The sequence below is a fragment of the Peromyscus maniculatus genome, chromosome 5 (genome assembly GCF_049852395.1).
Source record: "Peromyscus maniculatus bairdii isolate BWxNUB_F1_BW_parent chromosome 5, HU_Pman_BW_mat_3.1, whole genome shotgun sequence".
Classification (NCBI taxonomy): Eukaryota; Metazoa; Chordata; class Mammalia; order Rodentia; family Cricetidae; genus Peromyscus; species Peromyscus maniculatus.
The window spans coordinates 2,575,958-2,592,366 of NC_134856.1; the positions used below are offsets into that span (position 1 = coordinate 2,575,958).

At 38.9% G+C, this 16,409-nt stretch overlaps 1 protein-coding gene across 3 annotated transcripts in view; it reads left to right on the plus strand.

Annotated features, from left to right (window-relative positions):
- Cdh11 (cadherin 11) overlaps window positions 1-16,409 on the plus strand; it is a 164,482-nt gene that overhangs the window by 54,410 nt on the left and 93,663 nt on the right. For all 3 annotated transcript variants that reach the window (XM_042277240.2, XM_006978483.4, XM_015997214.3), the window contains exon 2: window positions 14,771-14,898. The gene's annotated coding sequence lies outside the window, so the exon portion shown is untranslated. The remainder of the gene's footprint in view (window positions 1-14,770; window positions 14,899-16,409) is intronic.

A 16,409-nucleotide genomic window follows, 5' to 3' on the forward strand; every position in this document is an offset into this window, starting at 1 on the left:
TAAAAACACAGCAAACAAAGGCAAGCAACATGGAGCCTGGGAACAATATGCTGCAGATTGACATGATTGCCAATGCAAACCAACCATGACAGAGCATGCTGAGTTAAACAAAACGAAAAGTCTAGCTGAAAGTGAAAAACAAACAAGTTTATAACAATAAAGAAAAAGATCTTAACCCAAAATGCTAGCATCTAAAAGCCATAATGGAGAGAGCTTGTATGGATTAAACAGGAAGAGAAACGGATGGGACCCCCAGCTCTCTCTGCCCCACCATTGCCCTGACAGTAGCCTCTGTGATCTCTGGATTACCCATACCCTTCCAGGATTCATTTTGAAATCACTTGATTATATTACTGAGTTGCCATTTGACTCATAGTTCCTGAGATTTATGATGTCTATCAAGCCTGAAGTCTGGGTCTCTGTGTGCGTGATTTACAGCAAACACAGAGTTATACAACATATGTTGCAGGAGCAACAAGTAACATAGAGGACAGAGCCCTACTTTTCATAACTCCATAGGGATAAGGTGGTTTGGAAGTGGTTGGGTTTAAAAGCACATATTCAAGGACAGAAGGTCTTATTGGCTGAGAACAGTTGCTGTGGGTAGGGGCTGTTACCTTTCATTGGACCTTAGTCACTGCCTAATAGCTGCTTGCTGAACATGTGTGTCCTAGTGTAAATGGTTGGTTCCTAGAAAAGAAATCACAATCCACTCTGTTTCAAAAGCTTTCAAATGCTCTCTTTGTCCTTGATCACCTTCTAATTCTTGTCTGTTTTATCCTTGAGGAAGGCTCTGTAGAAAAAGAAATCTTCTTTGATTCCCTGGTGAACTGATTGTGTCTGGCACAAAGTATATGTTCAAGATATGCTCATGGACAGAGTGAATGGTCCCCATGGATGATACCTTTGTGAGGGGTCTGTGCTTGTGTGTTTGTTTGTGTCCAAAATAAATCCTGAGGGTGTGATATAAGGAAGTTGTATTGAGTCTTAAAGAACTAGGATTTCATAAAGAAGGGAAGCTTTCTATACATAGTAAAAGGAATGGGCAAGCATTGTGAAACAACACAGCCAACCCAGGAAATTAGTGGGTTTCTTGTAGAGTCTGGCCCAGGCCATATGGAAGGTCAGCTGAGGCTCACTTGGGAAGAGTCACCCTGAGTCAGTGCGCACTGGATATCTGGAACAGGAGGCCTAGAAGAAAACTCTCTGGGTGTGAATTCCTGCTAGCTATATGCCTGGACTAAATTACCTTAGATATATCTACTTTCAAATAGGGACAATCATTCTGACAATCTATTAAAGCATAACACTCCACACAAAGCAGGGTGTACAAAATAGGAGAATCAAAAGAGGGTGTAGGACATAAGAGACTTCAGTGTTTGGAAATTAGGAATAGTATATGTAGGCCTAGAGCTCATGTAAGCATATAGCAGCTATGTGAGGATGGGCTTTGTTCTTTTGAATAATGTTCTGTATCCTTCTCATCTCCCCTTACTTGAGATCAACTTCATGTCCTCATGTGCCAATAATGTGTGAGATGCTATAATTCCGCCTTTGAGGATGATGCTTGTTTTCAACACTACCTGAAAAAATAAAAAAAAAAAAACAGAGTAAATAAAACAGTGACATCAGCACCTGGGATGACTGTAATCAGACAGGACATGGTTTGTATATCTCTGACCCTTTGAGCAATATAGCTCTCAAAACGACGTGACTTTTGCTGAGAACAAGCTTTGCATTTAAAACCTTAGTCCAAATTATTTAATGTTGTCGTTTCCTCCTTTATAACATCCTATTATATAAAACACAACCATTTTTGGTACCAAATGTGCCTTGTAAGTAGTCTTCAATTCCCTTTAGAATAAAGCAGGGGATGTATAAATGTGCAAAATGAATTTTAAAGAAAGGAAAGCACAGGGTGTATTCTGTGCTCCGTAATTTCCAACCTAGTTTCTTTGCTATGAAGACCTAGTTTTGGGGAGTTCTTAGAGTATGCTCACTCCCCATCAGTGGGTCAGGATTGATATTGTCTCATATACTTTTTCTTCCTGTCCTTGGAAGAGAATTGCCATTTTTCTCAGTGGTCCCTTTAGACATCTCATCTGGCTTGCGATGCTAATGAGGCTAAGGTACAGAGATTCAGGATGCAAGAAGCAGAACCTATGGCCACTGAGGTAGCTGCAGACTCTGCTCCTTCTACACCTCAGTTTCTATCCCTTAAAAATAGACCAGTGTTCACTAACTCTGCAATCATTCTGTTTCCTTTATTATTTACTCAATACTGTGTTTTCACTCATTCTCCTTTTCTTAAATCTTTTTGAAGATAATTATATTGCTCTCATTTATGGGAAACTAGTAACTCTTGTAAAAATGAGGTAACCAAAAAGCTGGATATAATTAAAGAAGAGCAATATAGCTGAATGCATTAGGAGCCCCAGGCTGCCTTCTCTCTTTGTCACCAAAGAGAAGTCTCTAGGAATCACTGCAAATAGATTCTTTCTACGGAGATCAGAATTTTAAAAAATAGTTAAGATAACTCAGTAAGTCTTGGTTAGCTGTCATTTAATGCCAGTAGTAATTGATATTCATTGAGCCTTTATTGAATATCACATTGCACTAGTTTATTTTTATAGAGACTTTGCAGTGAACAATTATTTGTGATAATATCAATTAATATTTAGTAAGCAATGTTTTCCTAGAAACAAGAATATAATTTACAGACCTCATTTTCTTTGCCTCAGCATAGCTCTGTGAAGCTTATGCAGCAAAGTACCTGTTTGGCTGGTAAAGAAACTGAGTCTCAAGTCTCAGGGCTGGTGAGCCATAGAGTCCCAAATGAGAACCTTTCTGCATTTCTTCTTGGGATCTTTTTGTCACTACCACCAAAGCTTGGTCCCTTCATTGTTTCCTGCTTACTGAAAATGTAACTCCCTACCACCTGCCCACATGATCCTTTACATATGCCATATCCCTTATAGATCATCTTCTTTGTGATATTGGGATTGACTCGTGAACCCACTGACTCATGTTGAACATTAGAGAGGCACAATTTGTAAGAACACTGATACTGCCAGTGAAAGTGGGTTACTTTTAGCCAGGAGAACTGATGGTAACTGAGTAAAAGGGGTACTTACTTTTTATCACATTTACTGTGGTATCTAGTGTCAAATTAACTTGATAATTTACTGGATAGGGGAATTGGTTTAAGTGTTTTCCAAATATTAGAAATCAAATTATGAGTAGCATTTCTACTTTGTATGTACAAATTTACATATAAATTATACATCAATCTAACACCTATATATCAAACACCCATTTCAGACAGATACAAGCATCAAAGACAAGAGTACATTAGAAAAAAAAAAAAACTGACTTAAATGCAGCCCAACGCTCTTGGCTGAAGATGTAAGATAAAGCTCCGAGGGAGCATTATAGCACAAGGATTTTAAAAGGCTTCCAGCCTCTGACTTGAGCAGAGCTCCTTCATATATGAGCAAGATTTATTCTCTTTCATTCTTACCGAGGGGGGAACCACAGCCCTGTCTGATGCCATAACACAGCTCTACACAACTGCTGAGCATGTGTTGTTTTTCCTTCTTCCTTCTCGAGTCTTGACAGGATTCATAAAAGTGGGTACCACTTTTAACCCAACAAGAGTTATAAAAGAAGAAAATGTCAGGTAGATTTTTGAGGGCGTCTTTGCATATAGGCAAGTACCTCCGAGGTAAATCCTGGGGGAACTGGCCTAAATAACACTTCCCATGAGAATAGTAGATTTTAGACATTGTCGAGTGACTCTTCCAGGTAACTTCAAGAACAGTAAATGTATTCATACAAGTGAAGGACATTATTTCACTAACAAAGTACAGCAGAACACAACTAAAACACTTTAGCAGACTAAATCTAGTGTACTTAATGAGCTAAGAGGAAGACCCAGCGCCCCCGCTACACTCCTTCCCTGACTCATGTTACCCTTCAGTGGCCAAATGCAGTGTCTGAGGAAAATGACAGGCTTTCATTCACTGAAGCCCTTTGAAAAGTATGGGTGCCTTTGTGAAAACATGGTGCCAGGAATTTACTGCTCTTTTACCAGGTAACCTATTCAGATGCTGTTCACTGTCATTTTGCTTAGCTCTGTGTCAACCTGATAGACAATACCCAGGACAATAAGCAAGCTTTTTTTTCCCCAGCCTTGTGAATTTAAAGACAATTGGAGTTCTCAAAGCATTTATCTTCACAACACCTTAGTAGGGTTGACTAACAAGATAGCTTTTTGCTTTTTACATTTTACTCATTTTTATTTGAGAAGTGAAAGTTGGAGGGCAACTTTTGAAAGTCAGTTCTTTCTTGGATTTGGGGGGTTGGCCTCAGATCATGAGGCTTAGCAGCAAGAAGTTTCACTTGCTCAACAATTTCTCATCAACTGGTGTTGTTTCTCAGTGTGAAAGGATAGTCCTGCTTTATTTTCAGAATTTTGATTGTATTTCTATCTGAGTATCATTTCTCCAATGGGAACTCCCTCCTAACTCATTTTAAATCAGTCACATCGCTATGAATGTTATAATCTCCCTCTCTGCTGATGAGAAAGTAGTAACAGGCTGTGACAGGGCTAAAGCGCTGCAGTGGGTATGTGTCACAATGCTTCTCTGACCATGAATACTGGCATCTGCTCCATTGAAAAGTTTGCAGATAATTTTATGTCTTAATTGTGTGGAGGTTGCCTATACCAGATCAAATGTTAGAGACACTGTCTCTGGTCTGGAGTGAGGTTGAGAGTTGGTTCTTCACTGTCCTTATGGGTTCCCCCATCAGGCTACTTTCTCTGTGTATTACAGCAGCCTGGCAAGCTAATAGAGTTCTCACTCATTTTTTTTTAAATGACATCAGTGGACTACTTGCCCAAATATTTGCCCTATTTTATATATAAAGAATACAGTTGGTTTGAGCATTTAAATGAACTGCTGTAGAATGGAGTAGCCTATGTCTCAATCCTAGACTCACTGTGCTTTGACACTGTGATTGATGGGAACTTCATACATCATTTTTGTACTTCAATCTCATAGCTATGAAACAGAAGAAGCATAGTCCCTGACTACAAGAATCTTATAATAATATATATACAGGAAAGTCCAGCACTCAATGAAAAACAAACACTTAATAAATTGTATCAATTTTCAGTGCTTGTTTGGATTGAACTGAGTCTAGGTAACTCATATCTAAAGTTTCTGAGAGAGTTTATGCCACCTCTTCATGATGGTGATCACACATTAAATCCCCACAGGTGCTGAGATGCCTCACTTGGTGAGTGAAGCAGTGGAGATATGTCACTCATACTTTTCCAAACTCAATATTGGCACAAACAGAGGCATCTAATGACATTCAGAAGTTACCTGTTACTTTGCTACCTTTTTTATGATAGTCATATTTTTTCAACAAATGATAGCCTCTGTCTCTGATTTTCATTATTTTAGGAGAGAAACCAAAGAGTGTCATGTTCCATTATCAAGACAGTAATTTGAGCTAAAAGAGTACCTCATTATAGTCCTTGAAAACCAATCAGATTTATCCCTGTCATCAAATACACGAATGGGTAATTTTTTAGTCACACACACATATGTATACGTTCAGATAAATGCATTTTTGCTTTCTCACTCTGTTACATACATTTGTGCTCTCTCACTCTCTTTTTTTCCCTACTGTCATTCATTGGTGAGTGCAGTAAGTGAGCCCTGAAGAGGGTAGAAGTCTACTGACTCAAGAAAACAAAAATGAGTATAAGGTAAATTTCAGTACTCAGGTGGCTCATAGCTTCTCTGGATACAAAATTGTAAAGGGCAGATAGCCACAATAACAGAGTTTTTGCCCTTGAGAAAACCCAAAAGCCATAGAGTGTAGTAAGAGACTCCAATATGGTATTAAGAGGATCTTGGAGATCTCTTTAAGTTCACACAGGAAGTAAGATGAAGGTCTAGTGATGTTTTACCAACAATGAACAAAGAGTTTATTTAGATAAAGGGATGGCATGTTCAGAAAGGCACAGAGGTTATCAGCTGCCAAGTCAATGAACACCAGGATTCCTCATGCTGGATGTACTGTGGGCAGGTGAGACAGGCTCTGTAATGAGTAGGCTGTGTTAATGAATGTGGACACCTCTAGACTTGATGAGAAACCACTGAATGGGGGCTGGAGAGATGGCATGGTGGTTAAGAATACTTACTGCTTTTGTAGTGGACCCTAGTTTGGTTTCCAGTATGTCAGGTAGCTCACAACTACCTGTTAATCAAACTCCAAGTGAATTGATGCGCCCTCTGACCTCCTCAGCACCTGCACACATGTGGTACACATACAGACAAGCAGGTATACACACATGCACAGAAAATAAATAATTGTAAAAAAAAGAAATCACCGAGTATTTCAACATTTTCACACACACACACACACACACACACACACACACACACACACACACATTTAGATATAGTGTGTGTGCATTGCATTTCTGGTTGGTGGCTTCTGTTAAGAAAAAAGTGTCTGTTTTGTTATGTGTATATTTTCATGTTATTTCATTTAAGACAGAGAGGCAAACTGGCAAAGTAAAAGAAAAACTATAGAAAAAGGTAAATGTTGTTATAGAAGACATATGATCATGTACATGTGTTTGCCTTGTTCACATAGGTAATTCTCTATTAAATCTTATTAATAAGCTGTAAGAATGTCTTAAACACTTTCCTTAAGTTTGATTATATTACTTATTGCCTCTTTGCTTCTAAAAAAAATTACTGGAATTTTAGGGTAAGAATAAAATATACTATCTTAGACAAAGGATTTTAATGTCATTATATTGTAGTGTTCTCAGGTTGTATAATTACAGGAATATGTTCAGTGTGTGTGCACAGCTTTATTGTGATTATTCTCAGACTGAGTACACTTACTTATTGTGACAGGGGCCTCTTCTTCTTCTTCTTCTTCTTCTTCTTCTTCTTCTTCTTCTTCTTCTTCTTCTTCTTCTTCTTCTTCTTCTTCTTCCCAATTTCAAAGTTACCAGGATGGAATAAAAAGGGCAGGGACTTTGATGTCAGGGAAACCTAGATTGGAATTTTCATTGCCTGGTTATCTTGGGCAAGTTATTGGCCTCTCTGAACTCTGCATCCTTTTTCTTTTGTGAAGTTGGCATGAGATAAGCTAAAGCTTCTTTGAGCCTTGTTGGAAGCATTAATTAAGAATAAATGCATGCAACAAAACACACCTTGTCCATGGCAATAATATCAAGGATCTACAGTGGTTGGAGAATGATGCCAGATAATTCTGGAATTGTTAATATGCTAAAGAGAGAAAGTGAAACTGTAATTTGGGCAATAAATTGTAATAACATGTAGAGGAGCAGGAGGCTACCTCATATGCTAGAATACTGTTTGTTTATTCATTTCTCAAAGATATTACAAAGGCTGTGAATATTTATTTAGTGCTGCTTCCAATAGCCCTTCTAATAGGGAATTATTTGGGTACAACGAAAGACATTTGTAAATGCGGCTGATAAGACTGCCATTGGACAAGGAGTGTTTTGTTGGACACAAGAATTCTATTATCCCTGGCTTCAGTTGTCAAGTGCCCGGGGAACCCAGAATTTATGGTAGCAGCACAATGGGCCTTTCAGGACCCAACGAAAGAGCTGTGAGATCCTGCTCCACGGCTTTTCAGGGCTTCTAATCTTTTTATCAGGCCAGGACAATGCCGGATTCAGCTGCTGCCTGAGCCTCCTGACTGTCCATTGGCCATCAGGTATTGTGCAGTAATTACCATGGTGACAATGGACTCTCTTCTACGCCTGTCCATCGGCCCTTTAGAAAAAAGCAAAGGTTGTCACTTTGTATTAGGTGCTTCTGAAGGCATGGCTTACTTAGGGAAATGACTAAAGGGACATAAAAATAATCATGTTAAAAGATTAATTTAAAAGGCTGCTGTGTCAAATCCATTTGGAGCCCAGGAACTTTTTGTGGATAGTTTCTTGTAATTATGGTTAGTTTTGGGATATCATCCCATAGTTCTATCATTGAGGAACCAGCCTGGGAGACTTAAGAGGGGACATAAAACATGGGGTGCTGGAAGCCCCTAAATGCACATGGAAGCAGAGGTCTAAGCTCAGCCAATGAACATCACGGCATCTGTAAAACTCTTTGAGACTTGGTTTCCTCATATGAAAAAAGATGACAATGCTGGTGCTCACAGATGGATATTAGTTACATATTATATGATTGCAAATGTTCTATATAAATGCTGACTTATCTACTGATGAGCTTTATGAAAAGTAAACATACAAAGGAATATCAAACTACCATAACCACTGTAAATGTAAAATGTGTATCTGTCTTCTTACAATCACAGCTCATGATTATTAATTGAGGTTTTCAATTTATTCTTACTTACTGCTCTTCATGATAATCCTCCAAAATTGTTATAATCCACATTTTATATAGAGAAGGAGGACTCAGAGAGCTACTCCTTATCCATACTCAATCTAGTGCCGCACAGGCAAAACCTGAGCTTTAAGTCATGTTTTCTCACAGTGCTTCTCCCTTTCTTCTGAAAATTCATAATCGACAGGCTTATCTTTTGAAATATGCTTCACCATATGGTTTAGGGACTTTGGCAATAACGAGAAAAAAAAAAACACCCAGTGGTGATTATTAATGGCACTTAATCATCACTTTGACAATGTTGAGAACATGTAACACTCTAAAAAGCCGTAAGCTCCCATCTGTAGATGCCCAGAGTGTACTGCACTCATTGAGCCCCTTCTGCTGCTTGCTGAGCAAGAAAATCACAGAGCAGGATCAGCCACATGCCTCTAGTCATTGCTACTAGACGAGAGTAAAGTATAGTTCTAACAGCCATTTCACAAACCTGCTTTTTGACTCACTTTTACAGTGATGACATGCAAAAGCTTAGTCATTATTTGTTTTGAGTGACTCTGCTCCCAGCTCTCTTCAGTTCTTTGCTGCATGCTTACAGTAAATGTAGAAGGTATCTTTGGACACACAACAGGAACAGGCACTGCTTGCTCTGAGAAGTGGCCCAGATGTTGGGGATGTTAGAGATTGTGAGAGGAGTGGACTTGTGGCAACCTAGTACATTCCTGGTATTTCCCTGCTGCATGCACTTGGGCATTCATTACAAAGCCCCAGTTTCTGGACCTGTAAAATGAGGTTGCACTGCCATCTCCCTTGTCTACCTTGCTCCCCTCTGTCGTGGTATTTTTTTTTTTTTTTTTTTTTTTTTTTTTTTTTTGGTCAGCACAGAGGCTATGCTTTAATGCTGTCTCAAGCAGCAATTTCGGCTCTGCAGTTACTGGCCTGCTTTTCTGGCAGCAGCCTTGGCCACTCAGGCCTTAGCCTGGCAGGAATTCTGTTCCTGCAGGCACCGGCTATGTCGCTGGTGCCAAATATAGCTTTTAATTAAATCTCTATTGTTCTCTTTATCAATAAACCTCAGGAGTCAAAGGCTGGGGTGAAAACCTGCTAGCTCAGAGAGGTTGAGTAACAACTAGCTGACCTTGTCCCTTTTCTGGCATCTCCAAAAGAGAGCGTTCTTCCACTCTACTTAAACAAAGAAATCCATGCCAAACAAAGTCCCTCCCTACTCCTTTCTGTGCTTCTCTCCATTGTCTTACAGACACCCTCTGACTCTCTATGATTATTTTCTGTCAACTAGTTTCTAACTCAGCCTCCTGGCCCAAGGTTGATTTTATTTAATTAACTCAAATGCAAATGCAAACTTGGGGTTCACAGTGTGGTCAAATATCCCATAACACCCCTCTATGGCAGTGGTTTCTTTAAACCCTCATTCTTGCTATGGCTTTTGTGCCTACAGTACCTACAGATATAGGTCTGAAGATACTGATGGATGCATTGATGGAGTAAGTGGAAAGGGGGTACTTCAATATATTCTACACATACTATCATCCACCCCTCTACCACTGCAACACAGTTGGTTTTTTATCACTGTGCTGTTGAATATGCTTTTAGAATATACTCAGCCTTGCTGAACTTATATTCTAGAAGAGGGCCTCCACTCGAAATGGCTCAGTTCTTAAGGGTCCTTACCACCCATGCAGAAGTCAGATGCTTAGTTCCCATCAGCCATGCCAGAAGGATTGGAACCCTCTGTAACTCCAGTTCCAAGGGATGTGGTACCCTTTACCAGTCTCTGTAGGCACCGCCTCATGCCCAAAACACACACAGACACAAATACACACACACACACACACACACACACACACACACACACACTTAAAAATATAAAAATAAAGTCTTAGAAAAGGATCCACACATGGTAATCTATATGCCAAAGCACTAGTTTTAGAGATCTAGAAAAGAAAAAGACATGACTGTGTGTAAACCAAATCTTCACATTAGGGTCCTTCTCAAGCTATTAATACTTTACCCAGCCAGCCAGCCAGCTATTATTTTTTGAGACAGAATTTCATGTGGAAGCCAAGGTTTGTATCAAACTCACTATCTTCTATCCTAGATACCTGAATGTATGAATCACAGGCCTGCATACCTGTATTTGAGTGGTTTTGATTTTGATATGTATGCATAGTGATTTTCCCTTCACACTTGTAGCCTCCAGGTGTTCTTGTTCCTGATTTCTTTGTCTCTCAAATAATACATGCCATTGAATGCCTGTCTTCCTTAGAACTTTAATTCTATGGATGGGTGGCCATGTACAGCAATGAAAGGGGCTACTAGAGCACAGGGTGGCTGCACTGGTAGGTGACACCAATGACTCCTAGGCTTGGTACATGAAAGAGGAAGATCTTAGAACAGGTAGAGTATGGATGGGACAAGGCTGCAATTAGAAGAACAGAAGGCAACACATGATTCCAGGTTAGGGGGGCTTGGAATGTGTACAAAATGACAGAAAATGGACATTTTAACATGAAGAATTTTGCAGAAGGCAAAGATGTAGAGTAAACCCTTACAGCCCTCTCAGACCCTGAAACATTACTAAAAACTGAAATAAGTTTAGAGTGTTTGTATTTAATATGCCATAGTCAGAAGGCAACCCTTTCCCCAGAGCTCACAGCTCTTCATTCACAAAGTTTTGCAGTTAACAGAAGTCTAAATGCTTAAACAATGGCTATCTTTTGGTTTGGTTGTTTGTTTCTTCCAAAATGTCTCTGTGACCTTTGGATGAAAGGCATTTCATATGGAATAGCCTGCAAGGTGAAGAAGCAAGGCAAAATGAAGACTCCAGGTGGTTTCAGTAGATGAAATGAAGTTTTACAAATAGTGCTAGCCACGGAGTGCACCATAGCATTATTATCCTAGAGAAGAAAGACAGAAGGAACAAGAGCTTGGACATTTGTCTTTTAGATACTCACCCTGTCTATCTTGTTTTTGTCTGTGACCCTCAGCAATAGTTTTACTCCACTGAGTTGGACGGGGGATACCAACAGTGCTATCTCAGATACAAGAGAATGTATTACATATAACTTAGTTAAATGCCTTTTTCATGCTGTTTATAACATTTTAATAATCTATTGCTCATTAACATCCCATTAAGACATGTGTTGACTGATAACAATTCTTAATTACTCTACACAGTGCTGAAAGTTGTGTGAACACATGTAGACACTACTTTATCTGGAGTCTCTCCAGTCATGCAATTGGATAAGTCAAATTATATAAAGGTTTGAAAAGGTTGAAAATTAAAATTGGCACCTTTGTTCATATGTGTCTGGAACAAATAGAGATAGGAAGGTTCTCTCTCTCTCTCTCTCTCTCTCTCTCTCTCTCTCTCTCTCTCTCTCTCTCTCTCTCTGTGTGTGTGTGTGTGTGTGTGTCTATGCTGACTGCTCCAGGAAGACTAGCTTAAATAATATATACTTACCTCGAAGTCTGGAGACTAAGTAGTTCAACATGAAGGCACTAGTACATTTGGTTCCTGGGATAACCATTTTCTGGTCTTGCACACAGTCATCTTTTCACTTTTCACTGTTTTCTCACAGTGAACTATATATTTCTCTATAAGAGAAATATAGACACAGAAGATGAGAGAGAGAGAGAGAGAGAGAGAGAGAGAGAGAGAGAGAGCATGCTACTATGCATTCTCACTTTACATGGATGCTAATCTCACCAAAGGAGCCCTACTTCCACCTAAGTATCTCTCAGAAGAGGCACCAGCCTTCAAATACTGTCATATAGATATTGAGAGGAGGTCACAAACTTTCAACCTACAAGACTTTACCCTGTCCTCCAATTCATACTCTTTCACATACAAAATACAATCTTTCCATTTGAACAGCTCCTAAGTCTGACTTGTTTTCACACTACTTTCATACTTATTTATTTTTATTGAAAATATTTTTATATAATACATTCTGATTACCTTTTTCCCCTCCTGCAACTCCTCTGAGATCCTCCCTATTTCCCCACCCACCCAAATCCATACCCTTTTCTTCTTTCTCATCAGAATACAAACAGGCATCACAAAAAAGGCTAAAATAAAAACAGATGAACCAGAATAGGAAAAACAAACAAACAAACAGAAGAAAAGGTGCCCAAAGGAAAGCTCTAGGAATGCATATAGACACAGAAACAGACAAATATGTTCTTATACCTAGACCCAGAAATCTCATAAAAACACAAAACCAGAAACCACAATGTACACTCAAAGGGCATGCACGTGAGGTAAAACAGAGAACAATAACAACCAAAGCCCTAACATAGCATTATGAGAAAGAACCTCCAAACAATGCTATTGAGTTCCTTTCTTCTTGGCCATCTACTGCTAGGTATGGGGCCTAGCATCAAGAATGGCTCTGATACCCAATGAGACTACGTGGAGAAAACTAATATTTCCTTTGTGAGTGGCTATCATTTGGAGATAGCTTCTGGATTGAAGATGAGGGCTCATGCCCATTTCCCTTTTCAGGGCTGGGACTCCATCTATCCTAGACCCATGCAATTCCTATTCATGCTGCCACAGTCTATGTGTGGGGGTCCTATTGTATTTAGAAGGCCTTGTTTCCTTGGCATCCTCATGCCCTCTGGCTCTTCCAATCTTTTACCTTATATTCCTCAGGGTTCCCTGAACCGTAAGTGGTGGCAGGAAGTGTTTTAATCTTCTACCTCTCATCTAAATTTTATCTATATCAAACATGGAATAATCAAATCACAGTTCATCCTGAGGCCAAATACCCTGTAGATATGAATTTGTAGACCCAAATGAATTATGTGCTTCCATGATATGATGTTGAGAGGCATAGGGTAGATAGACATTCTCATTCCAAGAGGAAGAAATTGTAAGAAAGAGTGATGGGTCCCAAACAAGTCTAAACCTAAGAGAGCAAACCAATAGCTATGAAGGCTCAAGAAAAATTGTCTTCAGTTTGAAAACTCTGTTTTTTAAATTCATTGCAGTAAAGGCCCCTCGCCTGAGGTTCACTTAATGTCAGTTAATTGGTTATACCGATCTGGTTGAGATCCAGGTCCTGAGATCTAAACATGTGATTTATTGATGGCAACATATCTGCTGCCTGGCTACATGTCTGCTGCTTGCCTCATCAGCTCCATGTTGTGTGAATGCCTCCATGTGTGTCCAGGATAAGTCCAGGGCTGCCCTGTCCTTGGCATCCTGAGTATCTCACACAATAAGGTAATTTTATTGTTCTTGTTGATAAGATCTCTTAAGCAAGGTGCTAGGAGCACATTTTAGATTTCAAATGCATCTGTATTCTTTCAGTGAGGGTTTTTCTTTGTTTGTCTTTTATTTTGTGTTTTGTCTGTTTTATTTTGTTTGAATATGTCATATTAAGGAGTTATTACATAGAAAAAGGAAAAGTCGATTTTGAGATAAACAGTACAGTAAATAGTTAATGAAGATTTTGATTAAGACCAAACTGAGCTGGTCATAGAAGGCAGAAATTCTAGAGCTGAATGGCATTCAAGAACATCTGTAGGCTGCAGTCTTAGGGATGCTTTGCTTCTTGAGTTCAGTGCCTCAGTTTTCAAAGATGACAGCTGTTTAGACACTCCATGTATTTTTCTTCATTCCTTCAACTAATATATGAACAGATGCTCTGGAATAAGGAATGTGTTAAACACTTCAGTAGATACAAAGTTCAAGCAGACCAAAATCCAGACAGAACACATCTCCTCCCACACAGAAAATCTAGATTTTTGTTGTAGGGAAGGGGAAATGCAAGTCAGATGAAGATTGGCAAGAATGCTCAGTCAGCCCTGTGCTCTGATCTTCTTGGATGTGAACAACTATCCCAACACAGTTCCCTGTCGTGCTTGAGTAGATCATTGCATGAGGACTGGTCAGCTCCAAATTATTGTTTCTCACATTTGGATGGAATGCATGACTTTGAATCAGAGTATACATTGACTGAAAAATTCCCTCTGAACACTTTCTATCTACCCTGAAGAGGTTATTGTTATTTCTAGAGCAAGTGGATGTGATATTCACAGCAGCAGCACTTGGACAGTCCTCCAGCTTTACATTTGTTATCAAAGTACTAAAGATATATGTGGTTAATCACACTACACTGGTAATTCTAAATCCACAAGTTTCCCCAGTTTTTCATACAATTGTAATAGTTTATTTATATTTTCTTTGTATGCTTGTGGTATTGTCTTTGAAGGGAAAAGTCTGTCTTATGCAACTGCCTATCCCCAATATAAAGTAATGAGTCACTTTAGTAATTGCTACTGAGTCTATATTACTAATGATGCCTATTTTCTTTGTTTTTTCTTTCTTTCAGAAATCACTGTGCTTTTGGCTTTGTGGCCCTGTGAAGACATTCATTTCTGTTGTTATTTGTTGAATGACCAATCAGATGGGTGGAGTATGTTATAGGAATTGGCAGCAAGTGTCCAATGGGTGAAGAAGGTAAGATGGGCCAGCAGTACTGAGGGCATCACATGTTAAGTTACTGTGTTTGTGAAGATGGGAGTTATGTCTTCTAGTTACAGTCCTCATGTCTGGCTTGAGCTGGAATTTCACTAAACTCAAAGTGGAATTTTAGAGGGAGGGAAGTCCATCTCTTTGACTTTAAGAAGGCAACTATTGAATATTGTTTTGATTGGGTTCTCTTTAATTTGTATCTGTTAGGTGTCAATCTGGGGAGGACAATCTTTTTAACTGAATCTGGTATGGAAGAAAGGAGAAAGAATAAAGATGATAATTCTCTGATGAGGACATGTCTGAACAGACTGATTAAGATGATTGCTACCCTGACTTTTTATCATTTTCTCACTTTTGAAAGGAAGTTTTTAAAATAAAAATAAGGTGGCTTGCATTCTTAAAAAAAGAAAGAAAGAAAGAAAGAAAGAAAGAAAGAAAGAAAGAAAGAAAGAAAGAAAGAAAAAGAGCTTGCTAAGAGTCTGGAATGCTCATACCTCAAAAGCCAGGGAGGCTCAATCATGAGCCAGGAAGTCTGATTTTAATGCTAGGCCCAGCTCTGCTGTTCACTGACTGAATGTCTTTAAGTTAATGAGCTCTTTCCTGAGATAATACAGTGAATGGATCCTGAATCTCTGACAGTTCTTAAGTTTTAGAATTTCCCAAGTTCATTTACATTCATCTCATCTGTTCAATGGTGACTGACACCATTTCCACAGGCCATTGATATCGTATCCCCAGTTAGAAATTTGTGTTTCGGATGTTGTCTCTCTGTGGAGCTCTGAGTGTGGCCTGATACTCACTATGTAGACCAGGTTGGCCTTAAACTTACGAAAATCCACCTGCCTCTGTCTTCTAAGTATTAAGATTGAAGGCATACACCACCATACCTGACTTCTAGATAGAAATTTTAACATTTATTCTTTTGTGATGACTTGTTACTTTCTGGGATTCTAGATCTATCTATCCAAATGTCTGTGTCCATTGTGCATACCTACATCTTCCAGGTGGTACATGTGTACAGTCTGAATGCATGTTACATGTTTTTTTTTCTAAATCTTCACTGTATCCTATATCTCACATTTCAGTGGGAGAATAACTCTTCAGCCAGAACAGAAACACAGGAAAGATTCCATGTGTCTCTCAGTTCTTATCTCTTACAGTAACTGATTCTAGTAGATTCCTGTATGTACTAGTTTCAATTATTCCTTTATTATTTTTGTTCATCTATTACAACTGACACTATCCAAGGCAAGACATATTCTTCTCTAATATTACTGATATGTTGGCCTCTCTAGCTATCCATCTTCATCAGTTCCAAAGCGTTCCTTCTTCCATACATACAGTGAGAAGTGTTTCTCCAAGTCTGTGTATTATGTTATTCTTCTGGTTTGTCCCCTTTAAAGACAGACCTAAGGATTAATTATGAGTTTCTTTAAAAAAAAATAATTTATTTAACTTTGTTTTATGTGCACTGGTGTTAAGGTGTTGGGTCCCCT